The sequence below is a fragment of the Schistocerca americana genome, chromosome 1, assembly GCF_021461395.2.
Source record: "Schistocerca americana isolate TAMUIC-IGC-003095 chromosome 1, iqSchAmer2.1, whole genome shotgun sequence".
Lineage (NCBI taxonomy): Eukaryota > Metazoa > Arthropoda > Insecta > Orthoptera > Acrididae > Schistocerca > Schistocerca americana.
Window position 1 is genome coordinate 1,178,255,449 of NC_060119.1, and position 25,164 is coordinate 1,178,280,612.

Consider the following 25,164-nt stretch of genomic DNA (forward strand, 5'->3'; position numbering starts at 1 on the left):
CCACTCCCAAACAGAACGAGGGAAAAATGACTGCCTATATGCCTCTGTACGAGCCCTAATCTCTCTTATCTTTGTGGTCTTTCCGCGAAATGTAAGTTGGCGGCAGTAAAATTATACTGCAGTCAGCCTCAAATGCTGCTTCTCTAAATTTCCTCAGTAGCGATTCACGAAAAGAACGCTTCTTTTCCTCCAGAGACTCCCACCCGAGTTCCTGAAGCATTTCCGTAACACTCGCGTGATGATCAAACCTACCAGTAACAAATCTAGCAGCCCGCCTCTGAATTGTTTCTATGTCCTCCCTCAATCCGACCTGATAAGGATCCCAAACGCTCGAGCAGTACTCAAGAATAGGTCGTATTAGTGTTTTATAAGCGGTCTCCTTTACAGATGAACCACATCTTCCCAAAATTCTACCAATGAATTCCCTGAATTGATCAATTCCCTGTGGGAGAGGGAGTGGAGGGGGCAGGGCACCAAGGAGCCCAAGTGTGTAGCCTGATACCGAAAGTCCTATTCAGAAACGTCAAGATCGTTATTTCAACTTGAACTGGGACCCATAACCAACTGCTTATCAGCTGTGACTTAACACATCACAAGCTGTATTGGTAACACGGCTGCGGATCACCGACCTCTTGTAATTTTTTTCGATGTCTGTGAATGTGTTTTGTAACGGATGCTCACTGGACGCGATACGACGTAACGCAACGGAAGTGGTGCGTCGCCCGATGTATACCTGTCCTCGTATTGGTACTGCTATCCTACTGTCAAACAGATTAATGAAACAGATAAATTGTCATCTTAATACGTACAGACAAATAAAGTACACAGATAGAGCAATGTGGAGTTGGGGGGTGCTTAGATATTGATACTGAGGATGGATGACTCGGATCCAATCGTACATTCGTGACACCATCATAAAATTAGCCAATAAGTTATAACTGTCGAATTGATTCCTCGTAGAAGAGTTACCTCTTCTGCTGCACCATGTGACTTCTTGCCTGACTATACCGATGAAAAGTGAGGTTGGCTGGTCTCCCTGAGTCTTATTTGAAAGCTGCTGCCTAGACATAAAGAGTCAAGTCTCAAGAGCGGCGCTAATTTTTGAAGCCAACATAACTCGGTGTTGAACGTTAACAGAATCACCATAGCTGCTATTTTAGGTTCATTTATTAAACCGCGGTCGTTTACGGTCTATAGTATCATCCTCAGGTGACATGTTATTCAACACGACACAGATTATGGTGAAAGCTGTAACACCACGTGTTACGAACCTCCCCAGCAGCATCAGGTGGAGTGGCGCATCCATGGCAGGCCGCACAAGGCCAAAAACAAACAAAAAAGAGCAAGTAGGAATACAGGAACCTGTGATAATTAACAACCTTCCCATGTGTCCATAAGTTCTGTATCAGTTTTATTTCGAGGTACTTAAAAACTCAGTCGCTATTTAAACCATTAACGAAATGAAACTGCTAAAATGCTAAGTCTCTTATCTAAGCTCAAAGTCCTCGCACAGTATATAAGCAAGTGTTCGCTCGCGCTATTCTCAGTCCGCGTTTTGCTGCTGCACAGGCAACTGCATTGAACGCCGCCAACATGCCCTACAGGAGATATCGTCGTACCCGCACAACTGTCTATAAAACCATAGGAAACATTGAACTTACAACAACATCAGGAGACAAGAAGAATCGCATTCCAGTGCAGAGTGTTGCAGCTAACGTCCTCGTCGATGGACCCTGTGTATTTCTTGGATGTTCTCTTAATTTCAGCTTGGATATAAACGACACTTTCTCACATGGAAATGGATGGTTCACTGTTGCCATAGTAAGAGGTGGTAACGGAGTTCCTAGTGTACCTGGTCTTGAAAGTTTTAATGATAGAGATGTAATTGCCTATCGTACCTATCATATGTTTGAAATTGGTAGTAAAGATTTTGGTAAATCAGTTTATGACTCAACCTCTGCACTTGTCTTGTATACTCGTAGCAAAAGAAAAATTAATCAAAATGAGTCTGTATTTATTTGGGTTGAAGGTAAAGGTGTACGTGAATATGTAAAATTTGTAGCTGATTGTACTTTATATTTCCATTAACGAAATGTTCGAGAAAATAAAAACTTCATTGTAATGATTCCTACAGCGAAACTAAAACCTGTAAACAGATTTCGGCTGGCGTCATTTTCAGGGAGGTAATAATTTACTCAAAATGGTAGCAACATTTAGAAACTGCTCAAGTTTTAAATGGTCGTCTTCTTCCTCGTGGGAGGGGTATCGATACAGTGAAAACCACCGTTCCGATGGTTGGAACTGCGCAAGTATAGGAAACCTCTATGGGAAAAAAGTTTGGTCCGGCGAACCAGGGATAAAAGGCAATAGGCAGATCCCATATTTCTAGATTACCGGAAATTGTCTGACACACTGCGCCATTGCAGACTGTTAACGAAGGTCCTGGCATCCGGAAAATTCCCAGACATGTGAGTGGCTCAAAGACTTATTAAGCAATAGAACCCAGTGCGTTGTCCTCGACGGCGAGCGTTGATCAGAGGTAAGGGTGTCTTCAGGACTGAACCAGAAATGTGTGATAGGACTGCACTTGTTTTCGATCTGCGTAATGATCTGGAGGATTGGGTGAGCAGCAGTCTGCGTCTGTTTGCTGATGATACTAAGGTTCAAATGGCTCTGAGCACTATGGGACTTAACATCTATGGTCATCAGTCCCCTAGAACTTAGAACTACTTAAACCTAACTAACCTAAGGACATCACACAACACCCAGTCATCACTGATACTAAGGTGTACGGGATAGTGTAGTGACTGTAGGAGAATACAGGAAGAAAAGCAACTGGAATCACTCAATAGAGGAAAGTCCACTGGACCTGACGGGATACCAATTCGATTCTACACAGAGTACGCGAAAGAACTTGCCCCCCTTCTAACAGCCGTGTACCGCAAGTCTCTAGAGGAACGGAGGGTTCCAAATGATTGGAAAAGAGCACAGGTAGTCCCAGTCTTCAAGAAGGGTCGTCGAGCAGATGCGCAAAACTATAGACCTATATCTCTGACGTCGATCTGTTGTAGAATTTTAGAACATGTTTTTTGCTCGAGTATCATGTCGTTTTTGGAAACCCAGAATCTACTATGTAGGAATCAACATGGATTCCGGAAACAGCGATCGTGTGAGACCCAACCCGCTTTATTTGTTCATGAGACCCAGAAAATATTAGATACAGGCTCCCAGGTAGATACTATTTTTCTTGACTTCCGGAAGGCGTTCGATACAGTTCCGCACTGTCGCCTGATAAACAAAGTAAGAGCCTACGGAATATCAGACCAGCTGTGTGGCTGGATTGAAGAGTTTTTAGCAAACAGAACACAGCATGTTGTTATCAATGGAGAGACGTCTACAGACAAAGTAACCTCTGGCGTGCCACAGGGGAGTGTTATGGGACCATTGCTTTTCACAATATATATAAATGACCTAGTAGATAGTGTCGGAAGTTATATGCGGCTTTTCGCGGATGATGCTGTAGTATACAGAGAAGTTGCATCATTAGAAAATTGTAGCGAAATGCAGGAAGATCTGCAGCGGATAGGCACTTGGTGCAGGGAGTGGCAACTGTCCCTTAACATAGACAAATGTAATGTATTGCGAATACATAGAAAGAAGGATCCTTTATTGTATGATTATATGATAGCGGAACAAACACTGGTAGCAGTTACTTCTGTAAAATATCTGGGAGTATGCGTGGGGAACGATTTGAAGTGGAATGATCATATAAAATTAATTGTTGGTAAGGCGAGTACTAGGTTGAGATTCATTGGGAGAGTGCTTAGAAAATGTAGTCCATCAACAAAGGAGGTGGCTTACAAAACACTCGTTCGACCTATACTTGAGTATTGCTCATCAGTGTGGGATCCGCACCAGATCGGTTTGACGGAGGAGATAGAGAAGATCCAAAGAAGAGCGGCGCGTTTCGTCACAGGGTTATTTGGTAACCGTGATAGCGTTACGGAGATGTTTAATAAACCCAAGTGGCAGACTCTGCAAGAGAGGCGCTCTGCATCGCGGTGTAGATTGCTGCCAGGTTTTGAGAGGGTGCGTTTCTGGATGAGGTATCGAATATATTGCTTCCCCCTACTTATACCTCCAGAGGAGATCACGAATGTAAAATTAGAGAGATTAGAGCGCGCACGGAGGCTTTCAGACAGTCGTTCTTCCCGCGAACCATACGCGACTGGAACAGGAAAGGGAGGTAATGACAGTGGCACGTAAAGTGCCCTCCGCCACACACCGTTGGGTGGCTTGCGGAGTATAAATGTAGATGTAGATGTAGATGTAGACTTAGACACAATTTCTGTTTAGTTTAATGAATGGCAGCATGCTCTAAATGGCAAAAAATGTAAGTTAGTAAAGATGAGTAGGAAAAACAATCCTGTACGAATACAGTATTAAAAGTGTGCTGCTTCACAGAGTCACGTCGATTAAATATCTAAGCGCAACGTTGAGATGCAATGTGAAATGAAACGAGCACGTGTGGACGGTAAAAGGGAAAGTGTAGCTGATCTACGGTCGCAGGTTCGAATCCTGCCTCGGGCATGGATGTCTGTGATGTCCTTAGGTTAGTTAGGTTTAAGTAGTTCTAAGTTCTAGGGGACTGATGACCATAGATGTTAAGTCCCATGGTGCTCAGAGCCATTTGAACCTCGTGTGTAGAGCATCCCACATCACTCATAGTCTGCTGCATTTATGACTTCTTTGGTCTTTCCCTCAATAGCTCCAGTAATATTGTAGTGTCTTAAAATGTGTCCTACGAGTTTCTCTCTTCATGTCTGGATGTGCTTCCACTAAGAACTGTCTTTCTTTACCCTTCTCAGCACCTCTTCATTGGTAACTCGGTCTCTCCAGCTGATCTTCACTATCCTTCTACAGTACCAAATCTCCAGGGGCCCCAGCCGTCTTCTCTCTTGTTTTCCTATTGTCCAAGTTACACTCTTCCATATAGGGCTAAACTCTAAACAAATGATTTCATGATCCGTTTCTTTATTTCTAGACTAATTTTTTTCCGGTGAGTTAGTTCTTTCCCAAACTAAATATAATTATGGCCTGCTGTATTCTGCACACAATTTATTTCCAACTTCTACCATTCCTTGTGATCCTGATCCCCAAATAGGTAAATTCCTCACTTCTAGCTCCTTCTGAACAATCCTTGTTCTTAAAGGTTCATTTCTTTCTTCAGTACTACCTGTGATCAATTTAGTCTTTCACTTGTTTATTCTCATAAAATACTGATTACAAAAAGTCCATTGTGCTTAGGACCTCCTCTGGATCTTCTTCCGTTTCTTTGACCACAGAAATATCCTTTGCATAACGCAAGCCGTTTCGTCCACTTCTTGAGCGTGAGTATCTCGCGCTGTTACTACAAACCAACTGCATCAGCGCTGCGGTAAGACTGACAGAAGTCAGCTCTTCTGTCACCTTTCCCTGCTTCTTGTCGTTTAGCGCTCTCTCTCCGGTTTGATCGTGTTCCTGAGTATTTATCTATGTTTCGATACTTGTCGTTTGTCATTGTGTAAAGCCAGTGAAATTTTCATTGGCTTAATATTGTGTTTTTCTCAATTCTGATTTAAGTATGTACCTCTGTTTCATTATTCCTTAATTTCTTTTCTCTTACTGTTGTGATATCTTCCCATATTTCTCAGTATCAGAACAAACCAATGACACGCTGCAAGTAGGAACATTGACGACGCCTTGGACGTTCGGATACTAGATGGGAAATTAATTTAAATTCCTGGTGGCCTCTTAATATTTACCGCGCCCACAAACTACGGCAAGCGCTTTTAATTTTCGCCGCCTGGCATTGCAAGAACTGTGGGAGACAGCTGGGTGGTAGCGCAAAGCTACTAAAACTTGCATCAGTAATTTTTAATGTAATATGTGTTTTGTTGTACTGCAGGCAGCCTGAGGATGATTGTATAGAATGAAACAGGTCGTGGCTCAACAAATGCATTTAAAGTAATAGCTGTACTGATCTTTTTAAAGTTCACACTAATCAACTGTGGAAACAGAACACGACAAGGACTATTTACTGGGTCCTTTTGTTCCCAGTACTCAAGGAGCCGCTTTGGGAGGATAGCTTAGGGGTCGTTGGTCAATCGTTACTGCCGGTTTTACCTTGCGAGCGTATCTCTACACGCGAAGGTGGACTCTTACATAGAAATCCTCCATTTTAACGTAGTTCGCCCCTTGGTGATAATTTACGATTTATTAATGCCAATATTTATCGTGTAAGTCGTCCACTCTCAGACACATCTAATGCCACTTATTCAAGCGTGCGGGTGTATCTCAAAGAATCTTTATTCGCTTCTTCGCCCGCTAGGTTAGCTTATCACTTGATGAAGACTGTGAGTTCTTCTCCCAGCTTGTAGCCTGAACTTTGGCGCGAGCCGGCCAATAGTAAAGCTTGTTGCCAGCTTCGGTTGGGCGCAAAGCGGTTAGGAGTGGCAGCATGGTCCTTGGACAACAGTACATTCTCTTCTTCTGCCTTGTTCCATGAGGACGTGCTGATCTGTTTAGTGTAGACGCTTTCTCTTGTGATAAGGAAATGGGCACGTTTAAGCGACTTCGTTCTGGATTATGGCGAGATAGCCGTTGGCTGCGTGTTTGCGCTGCAGTTACGTGATTGCACGTTACTTGCTTTTTCAGATTGTGGAACATTAGAACTGTTTTCGCGCAGTACTTGGCCGTCGTATTAAACGTAGACATCATTGGGTCTTTGCTCGAGTTCACAACATCGTTGTAAAACTTGGGAATCAATCTCCAATATTTATTCAGTCATCCGAGCTTTCACGTTGTGTATCTCGTTGCTTTTACAATCATCATATATTTTGGATATTAATTGAATATACGAGGCGCGACAGGAAAGTAATGAGACTGATGTGAAAAAAAATGTTTCTTACCGTTTTAGTCAAGTTTAGTGTTGTCTCCTGCAAAGTAGTTCCCTTCTGATGCCACACACTTTTTCCAGCGCTTCTACCTCTGATGGTAACATTTTTGGAATTCATCTTCTGTAATATCCTCCAAGACCCTCGTCACAGCTTTTTGGACATCTTGTGCTGTTTGAAAATGGTGTCCTTTGACCGCCGTTTTGGCTCTTGGAAATAGAAAAAAGTCGCACGGAGCGATATCTGGTGAATAAGGTGGCTGTGGTAGTACTGAAATATGTTTCGAAGTTAAAAATTCTGTACTAACATAGCAGTATGGGATGGTGCATTATCATGATGCAGAATCCAATTATCAGCTATGTTGGTATGGACACGAAGAACTCTTTTACGAAGTCTTTCTAAAATTTCTTTGCAGTAATATTGGTTTACTGTTTGTCCAGCAGGCACCCACACATTATGAATAATTCCCTTGGAATCAAAGAAGCACACAAGCATGATGGTCACCCACTGTGGTCTTCATCTTCAACATTCGTTCTTCCTTCACTAAACATTTTACGCCAACGAAAAACTTGAGCTCTTGACATAACCTCCTCTCCAAAAGCCTTCTGAGGCTTACCGTAAGTTGTCGTCGCGTTTTCACCCTATTTAACGCAAAAAGAAATGCCATACCGTTGCGCAATATTATGCGGTTTCATTTCTGTGATGAGAGACACAAACACGTGTTTAACTTATTTCAGCACAACTCACGACTGAGCAGTTGCATCGATGTGCCGCTTGGACTAGAAGCAGATTATAGGCCAAGGTCAAAGATATTTTGCCTACGCAAGCCTACAGGGTTGCCACATCTTGCAAAGGAAATCAGTCTCATTACTTTATTGTCGCACCTCGTATGGTGACTGTCTTCGTATATGGATGATCATTTAGAGACATGTGATCCACTGAATGGAATTTTTATATGAAACATTTCTTAATAGTATATTAATTGTTCATACAATTTTGTATTCTTACAAAACTTAGTTTTCACTCCTCCGATTTTTACTCAAACCTGTACACGTGTTCATTTAGGAGCTACATTCTCGAAATAACTACGTTCGCTTTAACTACATTGAAAGCCGAGGTGCATTAAAGTGCCTTCAGCAATGACGAGACTTTCATTTAAATGAAATTTTCAGCTATCCAGGTAAGTTCGTCTCGATGTTGAACTTCAAGACACCTGCTTGCAGAGACGGAAACGACGCGGCAAATAGCGCAGACAGTTAATCGTAAACAAAAATCAACAAGTGACAGTAGTGTGTTTGTGACGTAAATGCGTAGTGAGATGTGCGTGCAAGCTACAGCAGTGAATTAATAAGCAAATTTCGCCAATGACTACAAGTAAACCTAAGTAAACGTTCTTATAAATCCACAACGTTGTATGTAAACAGTATAATGTACTCGGAAATAAAAAATTCACAAAATTTTCCTGATGCCCAAAAGTCGCTTGAAAACAAATTTTAATCAAGTACAGCTCAGAAAGATCAGCTACAGCAATGGTAAGCTACAGATGGTAAGCTACAAAGAATACAGTACTGACGTCGTCTCAACATCCCTGTACTGCAGATGGCATGCTGTTGCAAGTGTATCTCACTATTGTAGCTCAAACGAATGGAGCAAATAGACGAGAATGAAACAAGCAAACATAGGTCCACATATGCAGTCGTTCCAATGACATAAACTTAATGCCCAATATCACTATTCAGGAATATGTAGAACTAATCTTCGACAACAAGTGTATCGGTCGTGCTCACCAGTATCCTGGCCTTCCATGTCCCCTGACCTGAACCTGTTGGATTTTTTGTGCGTGGGATATTTAAAAACTTTGGTGTCTTCCAGCCTTGCTGACAGAGTTGATGGGCTCTGGAAACACGTTGTGGATTATAGTATATCCAGAACAAAGCTGAGATTTTTGAATGTGTATGGTAATCAATGAGGAGACGTGCTGAAACCTGCCTTCCCGTCAATGGTGGTCACGTGGAATACCTGTTGTAAAGTGTTTGCCCTTAACTGCATATCTGCAGTTTAGATCCTCAGGGATTCTGTTATAAGATGTTTCTCTACTGTCGTAATACTTCATATCAGGGAATCTATTGGTTTCCCCACCTATGTTTAGTAGTATTACTAACCTTTTCCCCACATCTCCGCTCATGTACACGTTTAGCCCATATGTCTCTCAAATCTCCTTCTCCCTACTCTCTGTGCCCACCCCTTCCTCTTCCCATCTTTCTCTTTGCCTCTTCCTCCCATATCTATCTGTCCATCTCCCTGTCTGTTCTCCTCACCCTTCTCTTTTTCCATCTCCTCTACATCCCCCTCCTGATCATATATTCATCCTCCCTCCACCAATATCCTCCTCCCCCTCTCTGTCCATCTCTGTTCAGTATCGCCTCCCCCTCTCTCTGACCATCCCCTCTTCCTTCAGTCACTGACCATCTCCTTCTTCCCCTTCTCCCAGTCCCATTTACTCCTACTTCTCTCTGTTTCTTCACCTCTCCCCATCCAGCCTGTGACTGGGAAACCATTGTATACCTCTAATGTGTAGGCTGCACATCTAAGGTGGGTGGTCAGGCAGGGCGATACTATTCACACAAAACATGCCTGTCGCTCAGGACAGCCTACATGGCGGGGGTAGAAACATGTTTCTCCCTGTATCTTTGCCCCTTTTGGAGATAAGATTTTATAAAGCTCCACAGTGCTGGTACTCTTGAGACCTGCTGTTTCTGTGCCAAATTTGGTTGAAATCAATTCTGGACTTTCGGAGGAGTTCCCAGACATACACAAATACACTCTGCTTTGTATGTATAATAACAGATTTGTTTGTTTCATTGTCCTTTACTTGCTCATTTTGTTTGTACCTACAATAGTGGAACAGCCTGTGGACTAGTGGCTGACTTGTAGACATTCACAAGGGACACATAAGAGGATATGTCCAACTGGCGTACGTCAACTAAGCAACAAAAAATCTGATTTCAACCATTTCCCCATCCATGTTAAATTTTGTACATATATATTTCAGAAGCAACAGAAGAAAAACTCAGTGATGGTATCATGCCACGAATGTGGTGAAATATCTTTGGAGAAAAAAGCAAACTTGTGTTCTTGCATGAAGGCGGACCCTTCATTATTATTTTCCACAAGTAAGGGAACAGAGCTTAAACTGATAGGAACAGTTTCCCAAAAACTAAAGTCTTATTCTGCCGCAGCATCAACATAATTTTGACAGTATTTAGTCCCCTGCTCTAGAGATTAAACAAACACTCAGGTGCAGCAGGAAAAGAGGCCATCCACCAATTTCCGCAATCAAAAGCCAAGACTGCTGTTGCCACTGTTGGCGCCACGCATACGAGGCATTTATTTATTTTTCCGAATCGACTGTCCTGTTAACCGTCAATACGTAAATTTTTCTGGAAAGAATATTCTTATGTGTATAGAATGTTCACAATGTCGTCCTGCGAAACCTTTCTTTCAGAAGTGCTTGTTCTGCAAGATTCGCAGGAGAGCTTCTGTAAAGTTTGGAAGGTAGGAGACGAGGTACTGGCAGATGTAAAGCTGTGAGGACGGGGCGTGAGTCGTGCTTGGGTAGCTCAGTTGGTAGAGCACTTGCCCGCGAAAGGCAAAGGTCCCGAGTTCGAGTCTCGGTCCGGCACACAGTTTTAATCTGCCAGGAAGTTTCAAGATTTAAGTGAGTTTGAACGTGGAGTTACAGTCGGCGCACGAGCGATGGGACACAGCGTCTCCGAGGTGGCGATTAAGTGCGGATTTTCCCCTACGACCATTTCACGAGTGGACCGTGAATCTCAGGAAGCCGATAAAACATCAAATCTCTGATATCGCTGCGGCCGGAAAAGATTCTGCAAGAACGTGACTAACGACGACTCAATAGAATAGTTCAACGTGACAGAAGTGCAATCCTTCCGCAAAATTCCTGCATTTCAATGCTGGGTCATCAACAAGTGTCAGCGTATGAACCATTCAACGAAAGATCTTCGACACGGGCTTTTGGAGCCGAAGGGCCGCTCGTGTACCCTTGATGACTGCACGACACAAAGCTTTACTCCTCGTTCAAAATGGTTCAAATGGCTCTAAGCACTATGGGACTTAACATCTGAGGTCATCAGTCCGTTAGAACCACTTAAACCTAACTAACCTAAGAACATCACACATATCCATGCCCGAGGCAGGATTCGAACCTGCGACCGTAGCGGTCACGCGTTCCAGACTGAAGCGCCTAGAACCCGCTCAACTACAGCGGCCGGCTTCACGCCTCGCCTGGGCCCATCAACACCAATATTGGAGTTTAGATGACTGAAAACATGTTGCCTGGTCGAACGAGTCTGTTTCAAATTGTATTGAGCGGATGGACGTATATGATTATGGAGACAACCTCATGAATCCATGCACCTTGCATGTCAGCGAGCAATGTTCAAGCTGGTGGAGGCTCCGTAAAGGTGTGGGGCGTATGCAGTTGGAGTGATATGGGACCCCTGATACGTCTAGATACGACTGTGACAGGTGTCACGTACGTAAGCATCCTGTCTGATCATCTCCATCCATTCATATCTATTGTGCATTCCGACGGACTCGGGCAATTCCAGAAATGCTACAGAGTGGCTCTTCTGAGTTTAAACACTTCTGCTGGTCACCAAACTCCCCAGACATGAACATTATTGAGCATATCTGGGATGCCTTGCAACGTGCTATTCAGAAGAGACCTCCATCCCCTCGTACTCTTACAAGTTTATGGTCAGCTCTCCAGGATTCATGGTGTCAGTTTCCTCCAGCACTACTTCAGACATTAGTCGAGTCCATGCCACGTCGTGTTGCGGACTTCTGCGTGCTCGGGGGGCCCTATACGATATTAGGCAGTTTCTCTGGCTCTTCAGTGTTCGTCAGAGGGGAGCGTTGTTCACGCCAGTTTGCAGTCATCGATTGCAACGACAGCGTTGTCCTACTTCAGATCCAGCTGCACAAGTTGTATTAAAAGACAGAACTGCATCGAAGTTTACAGTCAACTGTACATTTCACAGTCAATTTTACACTCGGAGATGGGACTATCATTTTGTATTGTATCAAGTGATAAGATAGAGCTCAGCAACAGGAACAAATACATGAGTGACATTATTGTGGGTATAGATTGCCTATTTCAGATTGTTGAAGTTTTAATAAAGTTATTTAAGATTTTGTGTGTGCTGTAGTAGCCACTAGACCTCCTCCAGAAGTAAATCTAACCTTGCTAGAGCCCACTACAGTTCTACGATTGTCTCAAGTGGTTTTTCTTTCGTTATGCTCTACAGTTAGACTTTAATCATTTACGTAAGCTGAACTAACTTGGCGAAGCTGTCTTGAAAATTTGAAATCAGTAAGCATAACAAGAAAGAAGTTCATATGAATTCTTACACAAAGTTGAATTTAACAATAATGAAAGACTTTCACCATAACAGTTCGGAAGCCAGTTCAGTCTTCGCCTTCGCTCATAGACGCAGCTGTTCAAACGGTTAGCAGCTCCATAATACAAATAGAACGGGGAACATTTACTCTGTAAAATAATTATGGGATACAGTCTATTAATGCAATCGAACATGGAGGAAAGCTAATCCTGACCGTAAATTAATCATTTGCAAACAGAAAAGTCATTTCATTTTAATATATATCCTCTAATCGGCATGTGATTAACCACAAGCCTTTAAACCAATAGCTTGGAATAGTCAAATGTTGAAAGCATTTTAGTTCTGCAATAGAAATGTTAAATACATTTGTAATGAAACCAGTAAAATTTTTAACTATTCAGCTTAGCGTACAGAAGTGTTTTATAAGGCTTTTCTTCTTTCACTAGCACAACAGGGAGCGCAACAGGTAGCGCAAAGACTAGTAATGCGCAAGACACCGTTTGCGTAAAAATGTATAACCAAATGCAAGAGAAATCTTGATAATATGACTGATGATTTAAAAAAAAGACCCATTTTTAAAAACCTTGATACAGTTATATCTAGTAGAACATGGTTCAGCTAAAGAATTAACCTTTAGTTATTCTACTAATATGCCGATGCATCGAACACATGAGATCATCATCATCATTTAAGACTGATTATGCCTTTCAGCGTTCAGTCTGGAGCATAGTCCCCCTTATAAAATTCCTCCATGATCCCCTATTCAGTGCTAACATTGGTGCGTCTTCTGATGTTAAGCCTATCACTTCAAAATCATTCTTAACCGAATCCAGGTAACTTCTCCTTGGTCTGCCCCGACTCCTCCTACCCATGAGTCTCTTGGGTAACCTTGCTTCTCCCATGCGTGTAACATGACCCCACCATCTAAGCCTGTTCGCCCTGACTTCTACATCTATAGAGTTCATTCCCCGTTTTTCTTTGATTTCCTCATTGTGGACACCCTCCTGCCATTGTTCCCATCTACTAGTACCTGCAATCATCCTAGCTACTTTCATATCCGTAACCTCAACCTTGTTGATAAGGTAACCCGAATCCACCCAGCTTTCGCTCCCGTACAACAAAGTTGGTCGAAAGATTGAACAGTGCACAGATAACTTAGTCTTGGTACTGACTTCCTTCTTGCAGAATAGAGTAGATCGTAGCTGAGCGCTCACTGCGTTAGCTTTGCTACACCTCGCTTCCAATTCTTTCACTATGTTGCCATCCTGTGAGAATATGCATCCTAAGTACTCGAAACCTTTCACCTGTTCTAACTTTGTTCCTCCTATTTGGCACTCAATCCGCTTATATCTCTTTCCCACTGACATTACTTTCGTTTTGGAGATGCTAATCTTCATACCATAGTCCTTACATTTCTGATGTAGCTCTGAAATATTACTTTGCAAACTTTCAATCGAATCTGCTATCACAACTCAGTCATCCGCATATGCGAGACTGCTTATTTTGTGTTCACATATCTTAATGTCACCCAGCCAGTCTATTGTTTTCAACATATGATCCATAAATAATATGAACAGGTTGCAGCCTTGTCTTACCCCTGAAACTCCTCTGAACCATGAACTCAATTTACCGTCAACTCTAACTGCTGCCTGACTATCTATGTAAAAACCTTTAACTGCTTGCACACACATGCGATGCTCACATTTATGAGTGCGGCCTAGTGTCTTAAACATACGTAAATTAGTTCCATAACCTGTCCCAATCATTAACGGCCAACATTCTGCAGAAAGCGGTTGCGTCCAATCGCTGCACACAGAAAAGGGTACACCCTGCGCTGACCGGAATTTACTTCACACCACTAACCCTCAGTCGTATCACATATCATATATCATCAATTGATCCCGGACACGCGGATCTATACTGTACTTAGAACATATTAAACCTCTGAAACTAGTCGTCTTGAGACTTGACCACCGCATCTGATAGGCATGTGACGACTCAAATCAAAATCGTCGCTGCACAACTTGCAGACATGCAATTAACGGCGCCACCGCTAAGCACACACTGACAATCAGTACGAGGTCTGTCCAAAAAATTGCGAAACTTTGTCCAAAAAATGTTTCTACGCTTACCTTTTGCTTATTGTGCATGGTCTCCTTCGAAATACTCTCGCCGGACGGAGTGGCCGTGCGGTTCTAGGCGCTACAGTCTGGAACCGAGCGACCGCTACGGTCGCAGGTTCGAATCCTGCCTCGGGCATGGACGTCTGTGCTGTCCTTAGGTTAGTTAGGTTTAATTAGTTTGTAAGTAGGCTGTTTATGTTTTCTTATTGGCAATGTTACGTAGCGCTCTGTATGAAAATCACTGGCTGTGCTGTGGGCAGTCTGTGGCTAGTTTGCATTGTTGCCTGCCATTGTAGTGTTGGGCAGCGGCAGCTGGATGTGAACAGCGCGTAGCGTTGCGCAGTTGGAGGTGAGCCGCCAGCGGTGGTGGATGTGGGGAGAGAAATGGCGGAGTTTTGAAATTTGTAAGACTGGATGTCATGAACTGCTATGTATATTATGATTTTTCAACACTATTAAGGTAAATACATTGTTTGTTCTCTATTAAAATCTTTCATTTGCTAACTATGCCTATCAGTAGTTAGTGCCTTACGTAGTTTGAATCTTTTATTTAGCTGGCAGTAGTGGCGATCGCTGTATTTCAGTAGTTCGAGTAACGAAGATTTTTGTGAGGTAAGTGATTTGTGAAAGGTATAGGTTAATGTTAGTCAGGGCCACTCTTTTGTAGGGATTATTGAAAGTCAGATTGCGTTGCGCTAAAAATATTGTGTGTCAGTTTAAGGACAGTCAAGTATAATTGTTGAAAGGGGACGTTTCAAGTTCTAAGTTCTAGGCGACTGATGACCTCAGAAGTTAAGTCGCATAGTGCTCAGAGCCATTTGAACCATTTTTGAAATACTCTCCTCCACAATTGATGCACCGCTCCCAACGCCGTTTCCACTTCCGGAAGCAGTCTTGGTAAGCCTCCTGCTAGGTCGCGCGAAGCGCCGTCTGTCAGTTTTCTTTTATCTCACCTATCGTTGCAAATCTTCGTCCTTTCGACGAAGATGTCAACTTTGGAAGTAAAAAAAGTCCACAGGGGCCAGGTCTGAAGAGTACGGAGGACGAGGCAATAGTTACGCACAACAGGGATGAATGTGCGGGTACGACGTTATCATGATGCAAGTGACATGAATTGTCTCGCCGCTTTTTAGGCCGCTCTCACAATTTCTCGAGAAGTCTCAGCACGTCCCGATAGTACCATCGATTAACAGTTTGCCGTTGTGGCACGAATTCATGATGAACTAATCCTTCGAAGTCAAAGAAAACTATGAGCATGGCTTTGACATTTGATCTGACCTGACGAGCTTTTTTTAATCTTGGAAAGCCTTTCCCGACCCATTGTGAAGACTGAACCTTGGTCTCACATCATAACCGTTGAACCGCGTCTCATCACCAATTATGATTCTATTAAGGTACATCTCGTTCTCATTTGCGCCATCCAAAAGCTCTTCGCAGACTGCGAGGCGGAAGTCCGTCTGATCTTGAGCCATGAGCCGTGGCACCAACTTGACGGTAACATGATGCGTTCCAAGATGCTGTGGCAGGTTCTCATGACATCATACTACTGAAATGTTACATTCTTCTGCAGTCTCCCGGGCAGGCGGTCTACGATTGGCACGCACAATTTCGTTGACGTTGACACCCACCTACGTAGGGAGAAATGATCATCATGATAAAATAAGAGAAATCAGAACTCGACCGGAAAGATTTAGGTGTTCCTTTTTCCCACGCGCTATTCGAGAGTGGAATAGTAGAGAAGTAGTATGAAAATGGTTCGAAGAACCCTCTGCCAGGCACTTAAGTGTGAATTGCAGAGTAACCATGTAGTTGTAGATGTAGAAATGAGTGCCGTCGGTAGACGCAGAAGGGTGTCCTGAACGAGGGTCATCTTTAAATTCCACCCGGACATTTTTAAATCGTGTGAACCATTCTTAACACCGAGTACGGCTAAAGCACTCATCACCGTAGGCTTCCTGCATCATCTGGTGTGTCTCTGTAAAGGTTTAATTGATTTTCACGCAAAATTTATTGCAGACGCGTTGCTTCTTTAACTCAATACAGCAATGAACAATAACTAACAAACATACAAAAATGAAACGTCGGCAGTTACACATTAAACACAGGCGTGTGCAGGGATGCCAACCGCATTTCGCTTCAACACACCATTGGCGCGATGATGATGATGTTTAGTTTGTGAGGAGCTCAACTGCGCAGTCATCAGAGCCCGTCCCAATTTTGACACAGTCCAATTTGTTTCAAATGGTTCAAATGGCTCTGAGCACTATGGGACTTAACATCTGAGGTCATCAGTCGCCTAGAACTTAGAACTACTTAAACCTAACTAACCTAAGAACATCACACACATCCATGCCCGAGGCAGGATTCGAACCTGCGACCGTAGCGGACGCGCGGTTCCAGACAGAAGCGCCTAGAACGGCTCGTCCACAGCGGCCGGCTAATTTGTTTCACAATCCAATTTATCCACAGTCACGAATGATGATGATGATGATGATGAAATGATGAGGACAACACAAACACTGAGTCCCCGGGCAGGGAAAATTCCCAACCAATCCGCGAATCGACGCGCGGGGTAGCCGCGCGGTCTCAGGCGTCTTGTCGCGGTCTGCGCGGCTCCCCCATCGGAGGTTCGAGTCCTCCCTGGGGCACGAGTGTGTGTGTCGTCCTTAGCGTTAGTTTAAGTTAGATTAAGTAGTGTGTAAGCTTAGGGACCGATGACCTCAGCAGTTTGGTCCCGTAAGACCTTACCACAAATTTCCAAAAATTTTTCCGGCTACGAATCGAACCCAGGACCCTGTGATCCAGAGGTAGCAACGCTAGCCACTAGACCACGAGCCGCGGACTCCATTGGTGCGAGAATACGAATCTTCCAGAATTTTCTGAACATACCTCTTAGTTGTATATCAGAGTCAGTGGGACTTACGAGGGTTTCTGTCTGACTGCCCATCGAGACAGCAAGAGAGAAACCCTAGCCGCCTGGGACACGGAACCATAATGTCTTCGTAGCGCCAGAGCCACGTCACGTTGGCGGTAACATGCAGTGATGATCACAGTAGATCTAGCGCACTCGAGAAAGTATCAAACTATCTCAGTATCGAAGTAGAATTTGACTGACTGTAGTCGAAGAGATGGATGAGAATGGTTGTAATGTTCTTTTAGCTCATGCAGGCTTCAAGGTTCACATAAGACCCTGAGAGTGTGTCAGCCAAGTTAGCCCATCTTGAGGTCACGCCCGTCAGAATGGTTATAGTGAAAGACAAATCAGAAGTGCGTTCCGATATCGCCCAACCGTGTACGAGGTGAGTGATGATAAAACCGTGTTGGCACCAAAGTCTAACGGCTTTTTGCCTTACGCAGGGAGCAATTCCAATAAGAGTGGTCGTACTCTGCGGAAACATGGTGTGAAATATGTTTTCCGACCTCCATCTAAGATCGGAGTCCTTTTACGTTTACGAAAGGCGGTTGTCTGTCATATTACTTGCAGTCGTGGCATATCGTACAAATAGTATATTGGGCAATGAGGATCGTCGCGGACCCGTGTACTGGGCATAAGCGGCATACGCTTACAACAGCCAAGCAAGTTCACCATTGCAGAACATTTTCATGGTGCTGATCATACTACGTAATAGTTTCTGCCATGCACTTTGCTACTGGAAGCAGTGAAATTAAATTAACAAGTAATCTTGTAAATAGAGATAGAGATTTTTGCTTAAATTCTGCATGATATCCTCCTCTTTCCCCAGTCAAAGGACTGATGGGCAGAGTTAATGCTACCACGTCCGTTGGTTGTTAATTTTCACCATCGATAACTTCTGACGTTGGTCGTCTTTGATTGTGTTGCGCGCCAGCGTTTACAGTGTGTGTGTGTGTGTGTTTTATCTTTCCGCAGTTTCTCTGAGAACCGAGTTATTAAATTCCCTTACACAGCTTTTACTTGCTGCAGTTTTGCCTTGTACAAGATGTGCTCCTGTTGTGCGGCTGTTGACGACATCAACGGGCTGCATCCCTGTTAGTTGTTTGTGCTGAAAATACATTGTTAAACAAATAATTAATAGTATTTAATACAGATGTGACAAAAGAGAGAATTACGCACATGCACACTATTTTTTAGCTTCAGCGTGTTGACATTGCAATGGGAACTCGATGAAATAATTTATGTAAATATGATTTGTTAAGGTAAGAGTGCTGAAGATTGAATGGGTAGATCATGTAACTAATGAGGAGGTACTGAACAGAATTGGGGAGAAGAGAAATTTGTAGCACAAGCTGAGTCAATGAAAGGATCGGTTGGTAGGACACATTCTAAGGCATCAAGGGATCACCAGTTCAGTACTGGAGGAAAGCGAGGGGGGTAAAAATCGTAAGCGGAAACCAAGAGATGAATACACTAAGCAGATTCAGAAGGATGTATGTTGCAGTAGGTACTGAGAGATGAAGAAGCTTGCACAGGATAGAGTAGCATGGAAAGCTGCATCAAACCAGTCTTTGGACTGCAGACCACAACAACAGCAACAACAACAACAACATGGCCGGAAGAATAAAGATATGTGTTTTGAATCACGTAGTCCTGCAACAACGAGTAGAATACAGATATGCATTTAACTACGTTCTGCAATTTCCTTTCTGGACAAATGTAAAAAATTAAATTAAAAGAATATCTACACCACTTGGATATTCTGAAAATCACATTTAAGTGCTTGGCAGAGGGTTCATCGAACCACCTTCACAGTTCTCTGTTATTCCAATCTCGTATAGCGCGTGGAAAGAATGAAGCTCTGATTTCCCTTTTTTATCATGGTGATCGTTTCTCCTTATGTAGGTCGGTGTCAACAAAATATTTTTGCATTCGGAGGAGAAAACTGGTGATTGGAATTTCGTGAGAAGATTCCGTCGCAAACGAAAAACGCCTTTCTTTTATTGATGTCCAGCACAAATGCTGTATCATTTCTGTGACACTCTCTCCCACATTTCGCGAAAGTACAAAACGTCCTGGCCTTCTTTGAACTTTTTCGATGTACTCCGTCAGTCCTATCTTGTAAGGATTCCACATCGCGTAGCTGTATTCTAAAAGAGGACATACAAGCGTAGTGTAGGCAGTCTCCTTAGTAGATCTGTTACATTTTCTAAGTGTCCTGCCAACAACACGCAGTCTTTGGTTAGCCTTCCCCAAAACATTTTCTGTGTGTTCCTTCCAATTTAAATTGTTCGTAATTCTAATACCTAGGTATTTAGTTGAATTTACGACTTTTAGATTAGACTGATTTATCGTGTAACCGAAGTTTAACAGTTTCCTTTTAGTACCCATGTGGATGACCTCACTCTTTTCCTTATTTAGGGTCAACTGCCACGTTTTGCATCATGCAGGTATCTTTTCTAAATCGTTTTGCAATTTGTTTTGATCTTCTGATTACTTTATTAGTCAATAAACGACAGTGTCAACTGCAAACAACCTAATACGGCTGCTTAGATTGCCTCCCAAATCGTTTCTATAGTTAAGGAACAGCAAATGGCCTATAACACTACCTTGGGGAACGCCAGAAATCACTTCTGTTTTACTCCGTGACTTTCCGTCAATTACTACGAACTGTGACCTCTCTGACAGGAAATTACAAATGCAGTCACATAACTGAGACGATATTCCATAAGCACACAATTTCACTACCAGCCGCTTTTGTGGTACAGTGTCAAAAGCTTTCCGGAAATCCAGAAATACGGAATCGATCTGAAATCCCTTGTCAATAGCACTCAACACTTCATGTGAATAAAGAGCTAGTTGTGTTTCACAGGAACGATGTTTTCTAAACCCATGTTGACTTTGTGTCAATAGACAGTTTTCTTGGAGGTAATTCAAAATGTTTGAACACAATATACGTTCCAAAATCCTGCTGCATATCGACGTTAACGGTATGGGTCTGTAATTTAGTGGATTACTCCTACTACCTTTCTTGAATATTGCTGTGACCTGAGAAACTTTCCAGTCTTTGGGTACGGATCTTTCGTAGAGCGAACGGTTGTATATGATTGTTATGTACGGAGCTAATGCATCAGCATACTTTGAAAGGAACCTAATTTGTATACTGTCTGGACCAGAAGGCTTGCTTTTATTGAGTGATTTAAGTTGCTTCACTACTCCGAGGAAATTAACTTCTACGTTACTCATGTTGGCAGCTGTTCTCGATTCGAATTCTGGAATATTTATTTCGTCTTCTTTTGCGAAGGCATTTCGGAAGGCTGGGTTTAGTAACTCTGCTTTGGCATCACTGTCTTCGATAGTATCTCCATTGCTATCGCGCAGAAAGGCATTGATTGTTTCTTGCCGCTAACATACTTCACATACGACCAGAATCTCTGTGCGGCTGGTCCCGGCGGAGGTTCGAGTCCTCCTTCGGGCATGGGTGTGTTTTTTGTTCCTAGGATAATTTAGTTTAAGTAGTGTGTAAGCTTAGGGACTGCTGACCTTAGCAGTTAAGTCCCATAAGATTTCACACACATTTGAACAATTTTGAACCAGAATCTCTTTGGATTTTCTGCCAGGTTTCGAGACAAAGTTTCGTTGTGTAAACTGTTATAAGCATCTCGCATTGAACTCCGCGCTAAATTTCGAGCTTCTATAAAAGATCGCCAGTCTTGGCGATTTTGCGTCTGTTTAAATTTGGCATGTTTGTTTCGTCGTTTCTGCGACAGTGTTCTAACCCGTTTTCTGTACCAAGGAGGATCAGCTCCGTCGTTTGTTAATTTATTTGGTATAAATCTCTCAATTGCTGCCGATACTATTTCTTTGAATTCAAGCCATATCTGGTCTACACTAATATTATTAATTTGGAATGATTGGAGATTGTCTCTCAGGAAGACGTCAAGAGAATTTTTATCTGCTTTTTTGGTTCAAATGGTTCAAATGGCTCTGAGCACTATGGGACTTAACTACTGAGGTCATCAGTCTCCTAGAACTTAGAACTACTTAAACCTAACTAACCTAAGGACATCACACACATCCATGCCCGAGGCAGGATTCGAACTTGCGACCGTAGCGGTCACGCGGTTCCAAACTGACTGCTTTTTTGATTAGGTATATTTTTCGCTTATTTTTGGAGGATTTGGGGATTAAAACATTCAATCTCGCTATGACAACCCTGTGTTCACTAATCACTGTAATGGTTTTGATGCTCGTTACTAACTCAGGATTATTTGTTACTAAGAGGTCAAGTGTGTTTTTTCCAGCCGTTTATTATTCGCGTGGACTCATGAACTAACTGCTCGAAATAATTTTCAGAGAATGCGTTTAGCACAATTTCGGATGATATTTCATGCGTACCTCTGGAATTAAACATGTATTTTCGCCAATGTATCGAGGGTAAATTAAAGTCACCACCAACTATTATCGTATGAGTCGACAAAGGAATTTAGATAAGAGGTAAGATACACGGAGACTTAAGAATATGTTTATTGAATTTATATAAAGCATACAAAACGTGCGTTATTTCGGTAAAGTGGCTCAGGGAAAGTAGCAGACCTGACTGCAGTAGTTGGCCACGTGACCAAGCTCGGGAGTAAACGATCAGAAGCAACCTCCTAGTCCCTTCATCGCTGTCGTAGGCGGAGTGAAGAAGAGTGATCTCTGTGGATAACCTTGCTAGGACTACGAGGTCGACGAGCCACATGTGTTAAAGTTGCTCAGGGCAGTTGTATTATGGTGCGACTATAGGCGACCACATTGGGACATTACAGTACTATGCGAGTGAATGGTAAGACTGATATCAGTGAGCTCGCACTGTACTCGATATTGCCTGTCTCTGTAAAGTTTCCGACCCGTATCACTTGTTTTCACCGGTTGTACCCTCCCATAGCGGCATCGACAATTCCGCACTACCGTTGCCACCGAGTTTCATTCTGCAGCCGGCCGGAGTGGCCGAGCGGTTCTAGGCGCTACAGTCTGGATCCGCGCGACCGCTGCGGTCGCAGGTTCGAATCCAGCCTCGGGCATGGATGTGTGTGATGTCCTTCGGTTAGTTAGGTTTAAGTAGTTCTAAGTTCTGGGGGACTGATGACCTCAGCAGATAAGTCTCATAGTGCTCAAAGCCATTTGAGCCATTTTTTTTATTCTGCATGCCAGATAATACAGTGCGCCTTCTCTCCTTATTTGTAGTCATTTTGTTGCACTCTAAGCCAAATATGCAACAAAAAAATGCACTCCGTCTTCAGGCCACAAGTGGCCCATCGGGACCATCCGACCGCCGTATCACCCTCAGATGAGGATGCGGATAGGAGGGGCGTGTGGTCAACACACCGCTCTCCCGGTCGTTATGATGGTTTTCTTTGACCGGAGCCGCTACTATTCCGTCGAGTAGCTCCTCAATTGGGATCACTAGGCTGAGTGCACCCCGAAAAATGGCAACAGCTCATGGCGGCCCGGTTGGTCACCCATCCAAGTGCCGGCCACGCCTGACAGCGCTTAACTTCGGTGATCTGACGGGAACCGGTGTACCCACTGCGGCAAGGCCGTTGCCCTAATATGCAACAAAGGAAAGAAATAAAACTTTTGAGTGGTGCTAAACGATTTACAACGAACCAAGACTCTGTTCTGCAATAGTTTCCAAGTTACGCTTTTTGAAATGATAGCGGCACCTTCAGAATACCCCGTGCAGTTAGAAGTAACGACAGTCGAGCCGCGATTGCGTCAGCCTCCGCAGTGTGTTCACAAGACGTCCTGCGGTAGTGGCAAGCTGTTATGCTTTTGCTTCGCACGTGCTGATAATTAAAACTCAACTTCATTTCGTGTCACTGCTATTAAACGAAGCATTTGTCCCTCCAACTGTGGTAGTTAAGCGCAAGAATCCGGCAAACGTTTTATTTCTGCGCTGTGATTCTCGGAAGGCAGAAGACGCTGCATCTGTGAGGCAGTGATTTGTGGACAGTGACGTTTCTGAAATGGAATGGTCTGCCTAGACTCCCGACCTCAACACAGTAATGCATTTTTGCCATGAGTGACTCCATCCATACCTTCTCTGGTTTTGGTAGCTGAGTGAGCATGGGTTGCATTCCTCCACAAATATTCAGTCACCTCGTTGAAAGTGTCCTCAACAGAGTTTAAGCCGTCATAAAAATGAAGAGGGACACAGTCAATATTAATGTCCACTAATAGACCTCCGGGCACTTTTGGTCAGATAGTGTAATTCGCAGTGCCGGCCAGAGTGGCCGAGCGGCTCTAGGCGCTTCAGTCTGGCACCGCGCGACCGCTACGGTCGCAGGTTAGAATCCTGCCTCGGGTATGTATGTGTGTGCTGTCCTTAGATTTAAGTAGTTCTAAGTTCTAGGGGACTGATGACCTCCGATGTTAAGTCCCATAGTGCTCAGAGCCATTTTGTAATTCGCAGTCAATAGAGGAATAGTATTGGAACTCGGAACTGTGTAGAATACCGCTTCTGCATTGTAACAGCTTTCAGACGCTACTGCATGACACCAATTACTATCCACTTTTTCCCTCAACTTCTTCTACATCCGCATACATACTCCGCAATCCACCATACGGTGCATGGCGGAGGGTACCTCGTACCACAAGTAGCATCCTCTCTCCCTGTTCCACTCCACACAACAGAACGAGGGAAAAATGACCGCCTATATGCCTCTGTACGAGCCCTAATCTCTGTTATCTTATCTTTGTGGTCTTTCCACGAAATGTAAGTTGTCGGCAGTAAAATTGTTCTGCAGTCAGCCTCAAATGCTGGTTCTCTAAATTTCCTCAGTAGCGATTCACGAAATGAATGCCTCCTTTCCTCTAGAGACTCCCACCCGAGTTCCTGAAGCATTTCCGCAACACTCGCGTGATGATCAAACCTACCAGTAGCAAATCTAGCAGCCCGCCTCTGAATTGCTTCTACGTCCTCCCTAAATCCGACCTGATAGGGATCCCAAACGCTCGAACAGTACTCAAGAATAGGTCGTATTAGTGTTTTATAAGCGGTCTCCTTTACAGATGAACCACATCTTCCCAAAATTCTACCAATGAACCGAAGACGACTATCCGCCTTCCCCACAACTGCCATTACAGGCTTGTCCCACTTCATATCGCTCTGCACTGTTACGCCCAAATATTTAACCGACGTGACTGTGTCAAGCGCTGCACTACTAATGGAGTATTCAGTCATCACGGGATTCTTTTTCCTATTCATCTGCATTACTTTACATTTATCTATATTTAGAGTTAGCTGCCATTCTTTACACCAATCACAAATCCTGTCCAAGTCATCTTGTATCCTCCTACAATCACTCAACGACGACACCTTCCCGTACACCACAGCATCGTCAGCAAACAGCCGCACATTGCTATCCACCCTATCCAAAAGATCATTTATGCAGATAGAAAACAACAGCGGACCTACCACACTTCCCTGGGGCACTCCAGATGATACGCTCACCTACGATGCACACTCACCATCGAGGACAACGCATTGGGTTCTACTACTTAAGAAGTCTTCGAGCCACTCACATGTTTGGGAACCAATCCCATATGCTCGTGCCTAAGTTATAAGTCCGCAGTGGGGCACCGAGTCAAACGCTTTCCGGAAGTCAAGAAATATGGCATCCGTCTGATACCCTTCATCCACGGTTCGCAAGATATCATGTGAAAAAAGGGCGAGTTGCGTTTCGCAGGAGCGATGCTTTCTAAAGCCGTACTGATGCATGGAC

General features: G+C 43.5%; 1 protein-coding gene and 1 pseudogene across 1 annotated transcript in view; one reads left to right on the forward strand and one right to left on the reverse strand.

Moving 5' to 3' along the window:
• Positions 1–25,164, forward strand: part of LOC124619658 (scoloptoxin SSD14) — a 531,056-nt gene that overhangs the window by 18,669 nt on the left and 487,223 nt on the right. The window lies entirely within an intron of this gene.
• On the reverse strand, positions 22,868–22,985 carry LOC124561800 (annotated as a pseudogene).